The 12,840-nt window shown below is 35.8% G+C and overlaps 1 protein-coding gene across 1 annotated transcript in view; it reads left to right on the top strand.

Annotated features, from left to right (window-relative positions):
- Positions 1-12,840, top strand: part of LOC145256225 (trissin receptor-like) — a 236,282-nt gene that overhangs the window by 55,673 nt on the left and 167,769 nt on the right. The window lies entirely within an intron of this gene.

Below are 12,840 nucleotides of genomic sequence, written 5' to 3'. Positions count from 1 at the left end.
CTGAAATATATTCTTTGTCTTGCATATAATAAAAATTCTAGATTTGAAATTTAACCGTTTCACATCATAAAATTTTAATTAGTAAATTATGAGTCACACACATACATATATATATATATATATATTAAGAGAGAGAGAGAGACGGAGAGAGAGAGAGGCAGAGAGAGTAAGTTATAAATAGATATGAGGAGCATTCAAAACTTATACCTGTTATATTTAATTCCTCACGAATGGATCAGGGAAAGTGAAAGATATTGACGTCCAAAAACTCTGAGATAGCATTTCGTAAGAAGCACGAATGCGCCATTCTTCTTCCTAATAATCAACTGATAATAGTGGTGATAATGTTAAAAAAAATCTGTTGCACAAGAAAATCGCTAGTTTTTATAACATCGCAGCCGTCTTTGCATTTTTCAACGTTTTCGGTTAAAAAAAAACATCTCGACAACAGTCGCAAATACATAGATCGAGATTGAGGAAAGAGAGAGCGAGAGAAGGTGGGAGAAAGTCGATCCAGTTTCTTATTTTTTTAATGTTTTCCAAGATGTAATTAGCAGACAATAATAATCGAGCAATATTTAGGGGGGGTAGAAACGCATTCTACCTGGAGGACAAATCAATTACTAATGCCTTGGCTTATCTCATCTTGATACTTATTCTTATATATTCTTTTTATTATAATTAGAAGAGATAGAGTGAAAAGCAGCACATTAAACCTATTGTCTTGTCAATCTCATTTGCTACATTGTAAAACACACAAGAACTTTATTGCACCTAATGTACTTTCAGCGGAAATGATTCTACCAGAAATGTTGGATGTTTGAAAACTCGTTGATATTACACATCTGAGAATAGTTTATCCTGGTATATTATGCCACAAAAAGTCCTACATCGATTTATGTCTATAGCCAATGGAATCTATGATTAGGAACAATAGATACATATATTATAGTCTCTTCTCATACTTTACAGTGTATTTGATACAGTTATAGATTACTTTCCTCTTAGTCTATCGTATGAAAACATAATTTCATTTTATTTAAAATGGTAATAAATAAAGAAAGACATCGTTAGATGGGTTGCATCCCCATGTTTTTCGCCTATAACTGTAATGTCAATGTCAACTAAACATTGTTAGAAAGCACCTCTTCTTAACTAATTGCATTTTATTCATGCTAATCTGTAAGTTAATTCTCAAGAATTATTCTTCGACATGCCAGGCACAATACATTTATCGAATTGAAAATTATGATCGAGCGAATTTTTATTTTGATAAGTTTTGACTTATGAGAAAAGCATGTTCTCTTCATAGACGAAGCATTATTTTAATGCGTTTAATAATTTATTGAATAATGAAATGTGTTATTATTTAATAATAAACAACAGTCTGTGTCGTAGTGTAGAGATGAATATGCAGAAAGTATGGCTCGGTTACCATACATAATGAAAAGATTTACAATATAAGATGTGTCCATTTATTTAGGGATTAAAATGTTGCCAAATATTCTGCCGTGCTAGAAATATGCTGAAAATATAACGACCTCTGATTTACTAAATTAGCAAATAAATACAAATTGAGGCATAAAGAAAATAGAGACCGTATTTGGAAGAGTTACACCTTGGTTTCTCTCACGACGAAATTACATCATTTACTCCAGTTTTACATGTATTTTTGAGACAGCAATATTGCTGTACATTACAAAAAACAACGTAACTTTTTGGAGATAATGATGCAATGCTTATTTACTTAATTACAAAGTGTGCTATGATTAAACATTGTTTGCCCTTTATGAAGATGTACTATTTTTAGTGTTCTGGTAATATCTTCATCTTTACTCATCTATCTATGTATCGACCAATAAATATATCGATTCAACGATAAGATAAAAGTACATTTTATTAGTGTGTAGATCCGTTTTTATAAACTCTGAAACGGTTGGGATCATTTGTATGAAATTTAACGCATATACACTTAGTAAAGAGTAAATTCATTTAAATAATAAAGAAGACAGTATCCTTTAAAAAAATTGCTTTCCCAATAAACGAGCTATTAAAGTAATTAAACTCATTAGACCATAAATTAGAAAGATCGGTAAATCTAAATATGTATGTGCGAAGGTGTTTATTTTACAATCTCAATTATTGACTTAATCTATTACAATTGTTTTCGCGGAATAAAACTCTTTACTGTCTGATTCATCAGACGTTAAAAATCAAACTGAAGCATGGAAGAAAATATGATTTTTAGAAGTTTTAAATTGAAATATTAACAAAATAAGAGAAATACAGGAAAAAAGGAGAAAAAAGAAGTGATAGAAAGAAGAAACGAATAACACATTTGCGTCATGACGAAAGTAAAGGTTACGTATCTGTAATTATTCAAGCGTATCAGAATTCAGCCCTTTCCTTGGTTGGGTTAGGATTTCTTTTAGGCCGCAGTGTTTGCATACGTCAAGCTGAGCGCATTCTAACATGCTTCCTATACTATCTATTACTGCGCCCTGATATATTAAGTGGGAGAGCATTTAGATGAAAAAAATTAACATACGTCCAGTTAGTAACATTTAATATACGTCCTATTATGTATATTATGTTTGAGGGATTTGCGTGAGTTTAGGAAAAGTTTGAAATATTAAGAAAAATATTGGGTTAATTACTGGGAAAGAAAAATAATGGGAAGCTCTTTGGTTGGCATAAAAATCAACTGTTCACTTAAACAAAAATGCCTACAGACAGAAGTAGTTTAAAACCGTTCTTTTTTTAATATAAAGTAACACTAGTTAACAAACATTGAGAATCTTCTGCTTACTTCATGTCAGATTTGTAGGAAACACACAGACACCGTTTAAGTGAAGTGGCATGCTTGGAATACAGTAAAGTAGCAGTAAATAGTATCATCATTCAAGTCATAGAAACTTTACATAGTAATGGCATTATTAATCACTTTTTTTCGTGTCATGACGCAAAACTATCAGTGAAGAATACAAACATGTTCTGTATATTTTATAATGCAATTCGGGAATCTGTGTTGCTTGTCATTAACACCTTCATTTATAAACATAATAGACCAGATTATATAACCGTACACTCTTATAATATTTTTATAATGATATTCTCCGCGTTATTCTTAGTAAGGTGGGTGGAGCTACAAGTCGAGGGATCGTTAAGGATAATCAAACGCACAGGTTTCGGAGTATGTATGCGGTATATTAAATATACGACAACATATTTCTCGAACGAAGTGCATACGATGTCTGCCATTTCATGTTTTCAGCCGACTCTCATGTGGAATAAGTTTATCGCTAATTGACAGATGTGATCTGATTAGGTAATGATAAAGAGTCTGTTCAGTCAAGTTTAACAAATCAGGATCTATCGATCGATGCCACCCCGCCTAACGGCTAAACTTGTGCTATGTCTTCTTTGGGTGTGATTGAAGTATATAATTCTCTCTATATTGCCAAAGATATTGCGACATACTGCATTAATACGTGGCATGCAAGTGATTGCATAGGTTTTCTTGGTCTTATTATAAGCTAAGAGTTTTTCTTTGTATCTTCAAAATGCGATTCAGGCAAATTCCTTGGGTCTTATTTATGTTCACATAACACAAAAATCAGGATACACATAATAATGTACTGTTTAATTCAAATTTACTTGTGCTTTGAAAATTATTATCTGTTATACAAAGCTACAACGTAATAAGACAGTAAAGAAAAGCCGTTCCAATGTGTCATCTTGACAATACTTAATCAACTTAAAACAATGTTGCTGTTTACCGACAGTTTATAATATAGTCAATCGGTTAGCAGTAATGGAATAACAGTATAACTTTAACCGATTACATATTTTCTATTTTTTATTGTGTAGTAAATATTCGTGTTATAATTTTCTTATGATTTAAAAATGATTATGTTATGTATGTGTATATGCAACATTGTGGTTTCAAGCATTCAATGTATTATTTAATATGTTGGTTAAAAGTTTGCTGTCATCAGAGTAATTCTTCTTGCTTCTGGCGTCGTTTGGAAATTCAGTAATTTTAGTGTTCACTAGAATCAACGATCTGTTATCGCTTGAAAAGTTTAACTTGAATCTGTTTTGGTTTTGTTTTTTTACCTCCTTAAGTTCAAATACATGTTTTGATAAATTGCAAGGAAAACGTCATGATTGTATAATCAGAATTATTTTTTTACTTTTCATTAGGAGTAAATCACAGAGTCTACATTTGCATGAATATATGAGAACTGGTTCTCAATAAATACGACCTTCACTTTGCCACGAGAGTGGCATTTCTGTGAGAAAATCGAAGAAAATTAAGAAATGAAAAATAGAGAAAGAACGTGAAATATACTAAAGTAAATACAGTTAATAAACAGTTTGTATTTCACATATTGTAACTTGCTTCGCTTTGCGACTTCATCGATATGTGTACAGCATGGGAATACACGGATATAAACCATATATATTAACAATCCCAACAAACAGGAAAAGCAGAAAAATCGCACCCCATCCATTGTTGATACTTTCAGATATCAATATATTTTTTAGACAAATAGACTTCTTTCTCAAATTCATAGTTTTTTCAAGCACTGTTTCTTCTTCTGGCTTTAAATTGATGAGAGCATATTCTTGGTGTGACTGGTGCTAATTGCTAGTTTGGTTGCATTTTAATAGGTGGTATTAAGTGTAAGATTTTGCGGTATGAGATTTGGTTAGGGATAAATGTCTGAGAAGCTTTTATGGTAACATCCAAAACTCATAGTCTTCCTTACGGATCCATGAAGCACGGGTCACAAGACGCATCCAAATACCTTTTCACTAGCCAAGAAACACCTCTCGAGCGAGAATTAAAGTACGCTGAGAAGGCGCTATAGTTTCTAGACAGCGCACTCAAATGGTCACCTGGAAGGAGATGAGTTTCTTGAACACAACAGACATCCACTCCGAGGTGCTGCAGATCCAAGTTTAGTCGAAATTTTCGCGAGTTAGCCCTCAGCCCTCGAAAATTTACGCTGGCAAGCTTGAGATACATTATAGTGCCTCAGGATTGGGTTCCAGAAACAAACATCGCCATCGTCAGCGTGCCGATGGCTTTCCCGAGTGAATAGGTACCCATCTGTGTATCGATGAGCCGGTCACGGAAGATACCACTAACAATGAAGGGATGGGTCAGCTTAGCTATCCTATACAGGGAAGGGTGTATCTTTACGGGGACCCGCCCAACACAACATTTCTTTAAATTTCTGATGTTAGAGTCTTTGAATATAATTAGAGGAGGTGAAAGTTCAAAAGCTTTATTTGCCTCCTTCAGCATTTCCCATAAGTCATTTATTTCTTCTCTCTTCCATAATTCCATTAATTTCTTCTCTCTTCAATAATTGTTTTGCATTCGGAAAATTGCAGGGGTCTTCGACTGGCATTCCAGCCACCTCCCTGAAATCGATTAGTTTCATCAGGTCAGCATTTTTAAAGTAATGTGCGTTGTTAATCTGCAGTTAACTGACCGAACAAATGTTTTTACCGGGAAGGTAAAGTCCCCCTTTTTTTTCCAGGGAGGGGCTCCGCGCTCTTTTCTGGAAAGGGGTGGGCTTTTCAGTGTTCCTAAAGGTCTGCGCCACTGACAGGGACTTGGCAGGAGTGCCTGCAAAGTATTCAACGGAGTCACGGAAATATCCGGGACAGTGGAGGGGGCGGATTTTATTCTTTTGACAGGACTAAGAGGGATTAATTTGAGGAGCTTCTGCCGTATGGAGGCCGTGACAGGATGGGGGCATAACTCTTGTAGGTGAACAAAGTTTTGGTTTTGTAGGGGCTGGGTACAGTCTTTGGATGTCGACGGTTTCACTGGGGAATGTGGAATTTTGGAGGGGAGAGGGGAATGTGGAATTTGGGAGGGGAGAGGTGATTGTGGTTTGATTAGGGATTCAGGAGTTACCATTCTTAAGACATCCAATTTCTTTTTGAGGTTAACAACCTCGACATATTTATCCCTACCCGGGTCATTTATTAACATGGCCTCCTCTCACATTTTGTCTAGAATGAGGAGGCCAGGGGTCTTCTTCACGGATACAATTTGCCAGGGCTCACGATCAGGATCCTCCGGTGTACCGTCTTCTTTAGCAATCTCTTGGGGAAGAGGGCGGGGATCCCTCACTGACATGGAAACTCCTAAATGTTGTCTCACTCTAGTCTTTGAGTTTAGTTGCGGTCTCCTTTGGGGACACTCCATGGTGATGAGCCCTATCTCCCCAGACGCCCGACAAAGCGATCGCCTGCCAGAAACGATGATAGGGAGTTTCTCGTCCCCCACATCCAAGTGGTAAGAGATTTTGGTAAACCCTTCTTTGTCTAGTAAAATCTCAAACGTCCAAATACCTTTGTACTCCTCATTGGTTACTGCCACTATATCACGAAATTTAAGGAGGAATGCACCCAGGTGCTCTCCCTGCACATGAAACGGTACATTGAAGACAGAGACTGTTGTCCTTCTTTTCCCCGTGTATTCAGTGCGTAAAACATATTCTGGTGTAATAATCTCTGTTTGGGATATTTTTACGCACTCGTCTTCCGTCTTTACATTTTATGATACGCTGGGGTCTATGCCCCACTGTCGCCAGCAGCTTGAGGACAATTTCCGAGCTTGCTCTAATCACTTTTTTAGTCTTCCTGTCGACCACGAAGACAAGGCTTTTCTTTCTAATAATCCTCAACTTTGGTAAGTCCACAAGTAAACCATTGTCAACAACAAGGTGCTCGTATCCTTTAGCCTTTTCGACGAATTCAGTGATATTAATTGTTACTTTCGGTGGCTTGTTCCATTCCGAATTTGTAGGGGTGGGAAGAGCAACTTCCGCTCCTGTTTCATCATTGTTTAATGAAGGCGGCGTACAGCCTACCGCGGACATAGCCGAAGCCCGTTAAAAACGGTAATAATAATAATAAATGAAATTTTAACAATAACAGACAATAAATAAATAAATAAAACAACGCATAAAAGCATTAACCATGGCAACTTCAAAAGAAAAGCTTACTTTTCAATAAATGAATTTCCCCACGTGGCCTAATAATTCTCCACACGGCGAGCTACGTAAAAGACGTCTAAACACGGAGAAAACATATGCGAAATTGCTACAGAAAGGTTTAATATTTATGGAGCAATTCTGGTTTCTGATTGGTTGGTAGCAGGACGTGAATTAATTCGATTTGTCAGTTCCTAGCAGCATCGTTTATAAATAGAATCTCCCGATTATGCGGGATCATACCCCCATTTATAATCCAAAAATATTGTAACATCCCCCTATTTTTTATAATGGGGGAAGTCCTTTTGTGTTCATTCTGCTACAAAATATATTCAATTATACGTAACAAAATTAGAAATAATTTGGATCTTAGCATTTTAACATGGAAAAAGACGCCATCTTTAACTGTGTTTAAATGTCAAACAGATATATATGTGGACAGGGAAGAGAAATAAAAGAAAAATGGGATTATTTTACCCTAAAAAGGGATGGGTATGTGAAAAAGAAACCATTTCTTAAATTTGATTATTCAGTTTTTGTTCGAAAAACGCAGACATATATTCATATAAATAAACATACATGCAATATGTACCCGTTTAAAAAGAGTTTTTTCTTTGTTTTTTTTTGTTTTGTTAATTAAAACAATGCAAAGAAAAAAAGACATTTTTGATAGATAAGAAAGAAAGTTAATGTGCGCAAAAATAAATAAAAGTCAATTGTAATTTATGCGCGCCTTAAAATAAAAATGCAAAAAGAATTTGTCGAAAAGAAAATTCGCACAGAAAATGTTTGCCAAAAAAATGATGCAAACATTATTTGTAAAAAAGGAAATTTACAAAGAAATGGTTTTAAAACAGTGACATGGGGGGGTTACGTCTTTTTAATTTTTTTTATTTCAGTAAAAGTATTAGTTACGCATTAGTAGGTTAAAGTGTTAATACAAAAAAATGGATGCAGATTAATGTGTTGCCCAGGAATATTTTTTAATATATAGAAATTTATATACATACAGGCCCCTGAAAAAAATATTCAGTCGAATCCCTCAACAAGTTTTAAAGAAAAACGTTTAAATTTATTCTTGTTGCGGGTTTCGTGAATACATCAGCGATATTTTGTTCTGATGATATGTAATTCAAAATAATGGATTCCTTTTTCACCTCGTTTTTTATGAAATGGTATTTTATATCTATATGCTTAGATCTTTTGCTGATTATCGTGTTTTATGCTAAGATTATACTGGTTTGATTATCACAATTAATTACTACGGGGCTTTTAGTTAATTCTGACTCTAAAATAGTATTTAGAATATGGGTCGTGTGTGTGATCGTGATAAATTCTGCTTCACACGTAGAGAGATCCAATTTGTTGCTTTTTAGATTTCCATGAAATAATAGGCCCATTTTCTGATAGTCTGAAACAATATCAAGATACACTTTTTCGATCTTCGCCGTTTCGCCAATCTGAATCCGAAAATCCTTCTTATTTTAGAGATTTTTTTTTTCATTTTCTAAATACTAACTTCTCTTCTTTAGTTCTGTTTAAATCCTTCATTTATCATTTATCCTTGATATTTTTTGTGATAGTTTTGTTACTGTATAGCATATGTCGGGTCTGGTCGCAGCCATTAAATATACAAGACTGCCTATGATTTCTCGGTATAATTTGTCGTCTATTATTTCAGTTTCTGTGTGTATATTTTTATTAATATCGTTTTTGATCGGTGTAGAGCGTTTCTTGCACTCCCTTATTCCAAATTTTAATAGTATTTTGTCATTGTACGCCGGGAGTTCTCTGATTGTGTTGCCCATCATCGTTTTTATTTCCCCGTCCGTCCGAAGAGTAGTAATGATGGAATCTTCAAATGGATCTCTTTTCAATGATATCAGCCTAGATAGGCTATCCGCGTGGCTAATTTGTTTCTCATTAGTTGTTTCAGCCTCCTTAGGTTGCTTTGGCTTGGGAAATTGTTTAAGCGCAGGTTTTTTAGCTACCGACTTTGCAGTTTCAGTTTTTTTGCCTCCTTTGTCAGATTCCGTTGAAGCATGCTTTTTCGATTTCTCTATTGCTGCAAATGGGACTAACCGTTTCTTCTTAAAAACAGGCAAAGTGTTTTCTTTTGGTTCGAATTTTGCTATAGCCTTTGTACATTTTCCTAGTCCTGGTGAGAATACCTTTGTAAATTTCTCTTTTATATCGTCCTTCACGTGTTGTGCTTCCGTAGGCGAGTCTTCTAGCCAGTGTCAGAGTTTATTCATCCGTGGGTCCCACAATTCGAATCGCTCCATCCGGTCAGTACCGAAGAGGTTGTCGGATGTCCTATGTACATACATTTTCACTTTTTTAGTTGCACCATTTAAAGTCACCGGGAGTGTGAGCTCCCCCTCAAATTCCACTTTATCGCCTGTCACAGCTCGAGCTGATTTGTTCGTCTTCAGCATGGTCGTTTTCCTTAGCCTTTTTTATGCCTTAAGGTTAATGATGGACAGGTCTAATTCGGAATCCAATTGTAGATGCACAGTTTTATTTGCGATGTTAACTGTGACATATTTGCGCCGGTTCTTATCCGAATCCAAGTCGGGTATAGTCGGTCGGACGCTGTTCTTGTCCTCGTTCTTCCTACACTGGATCGTTTTGTTGCCCTTCCTGCCACATTCGTTGCAGTAGTTATCTTTGTAAAAACATTGACTCGACAACGATAGCACAGGCTTGTAGGGGATGCGGGTCTTGTAGCTGGGTGGTACTTATTAGGTGTAGACTGTGTTTTCTTACTACCGGCTTTGGTTTTCCAGGGTGAGTATCTTTTCCAGTCTGAAAGTCGTGTTTCCAATGAATGTTGCGCGTGACTCCTCGACGTATCACGAGTTGTTCCTTACGCAGATTACCCGTTGACAATCGCCGGCCAACTTCTGGAGGGTGAGGACTTGTTCGCTCTCAAGTCTAGAGAGAACACGTTGTCGAATCTCAGCGTTTTTGGATGAGACTAGACCTTGCGCAAAAATTAAATACTTGATGCCATCTGCCGATAAATCAGGTAGACGGAAATCATCGCAGTGTTTATCACTGATGGAAATGTTGGGTAATCGTCATCGTTGCTTTTTTGTAGGTTCAAGTACTTCCATCTTCTATGAAGAGCGTAGAATTCAGGCTGAATAGTTCGGATAAAAGTTTAATGGCTTCAGAAAATTCCAATTCACTCGTCTTCCTAGGAGAATATAATAAAAAAAACTTCCTATGTTCTGGGTCCCTAATTTCCTCAAAAGTAGGCGAACTTTCTTGGCGTTGCTCCACTCTTGACGGAGACGGTGAATAGGTCCTCATATCTCCAATAGAAAGCATCAAACCTCCCATCCAACTCCGGTTAGCAGTTGAACATTTCTTTAGTGTTTTATATTGTACTTTGGGCAAAAGCAAAACTTTCGTCCCTGTGTTCCGTCCTATTGAACATTTTTAATAATAGCTCTTCTTGTCTCTGTTATTGGAGTAGCATTTTCTCCTCCAACGCTTATTGCCTGTCTTTAACTTGTAACTGGGGCTGTTAATCACGTTCTTTTAAATTTTCCTCAGCCTTCTTCTGCTGGTCCATCTGGGCCTTGCTTAGCTGTATTAATACTGCTTTAACCTCCTCCATCTTGTAATGGCTTTTCAAGCGCACGAAAAAAAATTCCGTTTTGGATTGGAGAAAAGACATAAAATAATAATAATAAAGAAAATATCCTTTCCTTGAGCGTGTGTGTATGAGGAGGGAGCAATGTATCCCTTGCTTCTTGGTAAAAAACATTAGAGATAACCTAATATGAGGGTGAACAAAAAATATTTGACTTGCGAAACAAAAAAAAGAAATATACTGTGATACCATACAGCTGCAAAAGAATAAAAATAATTGTGGAATTCTCCGGAAGTTATCCAAATTGGCTAGCTTTTTTATGTGTGTATTCTTTTTTTCTGGGGTAAACCAGTGTGAAAGTCAAATCCGACGTCGCCCGTTTTTATGGTGTTAAATGGTAATAAAAAAGAAGGAACACAGAACGTTTAGGAACAAACATGTATTCACATATATTGCAGGCAAAGCGGGTTGAGCAATACCATTCCTCAACTGTTGGGTGTTTGCACACGACCTTCTTGGCCGCGTACCAATCTCTGACTCCGAGCACCGGCGCTCGTTACCGGATGTGACGTTACCAAAGGAAGTGACGCCATGAGATAGCCTATTAATCCCATGGAGGGGCGTCTCCAACACGGTTGAAACATTTATTTTTGGTTTGGTTTTTTGACCGAAAAAAAAAAAAAAAAAAAAAAAAACACTGCTCAACGTTTTCGCGATTCGGACAAGAAATCGATAAAAGAAATATACTGCCAGGTTATTGCTCCGATTTAAAATAAATTTCAGAAAAATATATGTACGACTGCCTGGTTCTTTTGTCATAAATCGTTGTTTTATAATCAGTCGCCATTATTTTACTGAAAATATGAACATGTATTATGCAGAGAAATGATTAAATAGAATATATATATGTGTGTGTGTGTGTGTGTGTGTGTGTGTGTGTGTGTGTGTGTGTGTGTGTGTGTGTTTAAAATTTTCTTCCTTTGAAGATTGTAACGTTGGGTATGAGGCAGCCAAATCAGCTGCCAATATTGCCCTGCTTTTTATTGAAACCAGCCGAGAAATCTTTTTAGTATCCTCGTTGTTCTCTTAAGTGCAATTGTCTGGATCTTTTTTGAACTTGGTTCACCAGGAACATTAGTTAGGTAGGGCTTCATGTTCTTCTTCCTAATCTATGTGGCACCTAAAATAATGACATCTCTCTAAGATTCCAGTTTCATTTCTCATCATACATACTTAAAAATTTGTAGAAAGTTACATCACGTTATAACAATTGGACGGCACATTTAGTTTGGTTCTACACATGCATTCATGGAAGCCACTGAGAAAACGTTGTGCTGTACTATAGGGACGACAACATTGTTTAAGTGCACTGATATCTATATTCATCTCTATACGCATCTCAGTCTACCGATTAGCACGAAAGAGGTTGTCGTGACGCACAGGTTTTTCTGAGGCGATGGTTAGGTATGGGTGTTACGATGCTGCTTTGTCACTCGCATCTCTATCGCCGTTCTGAAATTGGCAACTTCATCTGCTAACAGTGCTGGCACTTACTGCATAAGGTTCCTAAGCGTCCAAATCGCATCTATGATTAATGATCCTTCTGTTTTTTGTTTAATTTATGATATATTCAATGACAGATCTTGCTTCTCCCGAATGTTCATAGAAAAAAAGCTAGTTTATAGAGTTTCACTTTGTAAATATATACAGCAAACAGGTAAAACTTTTAGGCCATGTAAGCATAATTCAATCATAAAACAATATAAAGTGTATTTTTTTCTGATTAATTCGATAGAAATTAAAATACTAGATATTTTTTTGTAATGAGACATGTATATATGACACATATTGGTCTGTGTATATATATATATATATATATATATATATATATATATATATATATATATATATATATATATATATATATATATATATATATATTACGCCATGCCTCGGCAGACGAGTTTAACGCATATCTTATCTTTCTTTTAATAAGATTATTGGAATTCCTTCCCCTTTTCCTTGTACCTATTTCTGAATTATTCCACGGATTTTTGCCTTTTGGATTATTTCGGACCATCTTCCAATTATGCGATTCCCTTGGATTTTACTTGTGCGAATGGAAATTTAACTAACTTTCTAGGATTTGCATTTTTGGATTTTACCGCCATTTTATACTTTACCTTTCACCAGACTATCCATTCATGTGAAAAT

This window comes from Euprymna scolopes, chromosome 32, assembly GCF_053919585.1.
Source record: "Euprymna scolopes isolate OS-2025 chromosome 32, ASM5391958v1, whole genome shotgun sequence".
NCBI classification, from domain to species: domain Eukaryota; kingdom Metazoa; phylum Mollusca; class Cephalopoda; order Sepiida; family Sepiolidae; genus Euprymna; species Euprymna scolopes.
Note: the sequence above shows the minus strand (reverse complement) of the source record. Positions and strands in the feature narration are given on the sequence as shown.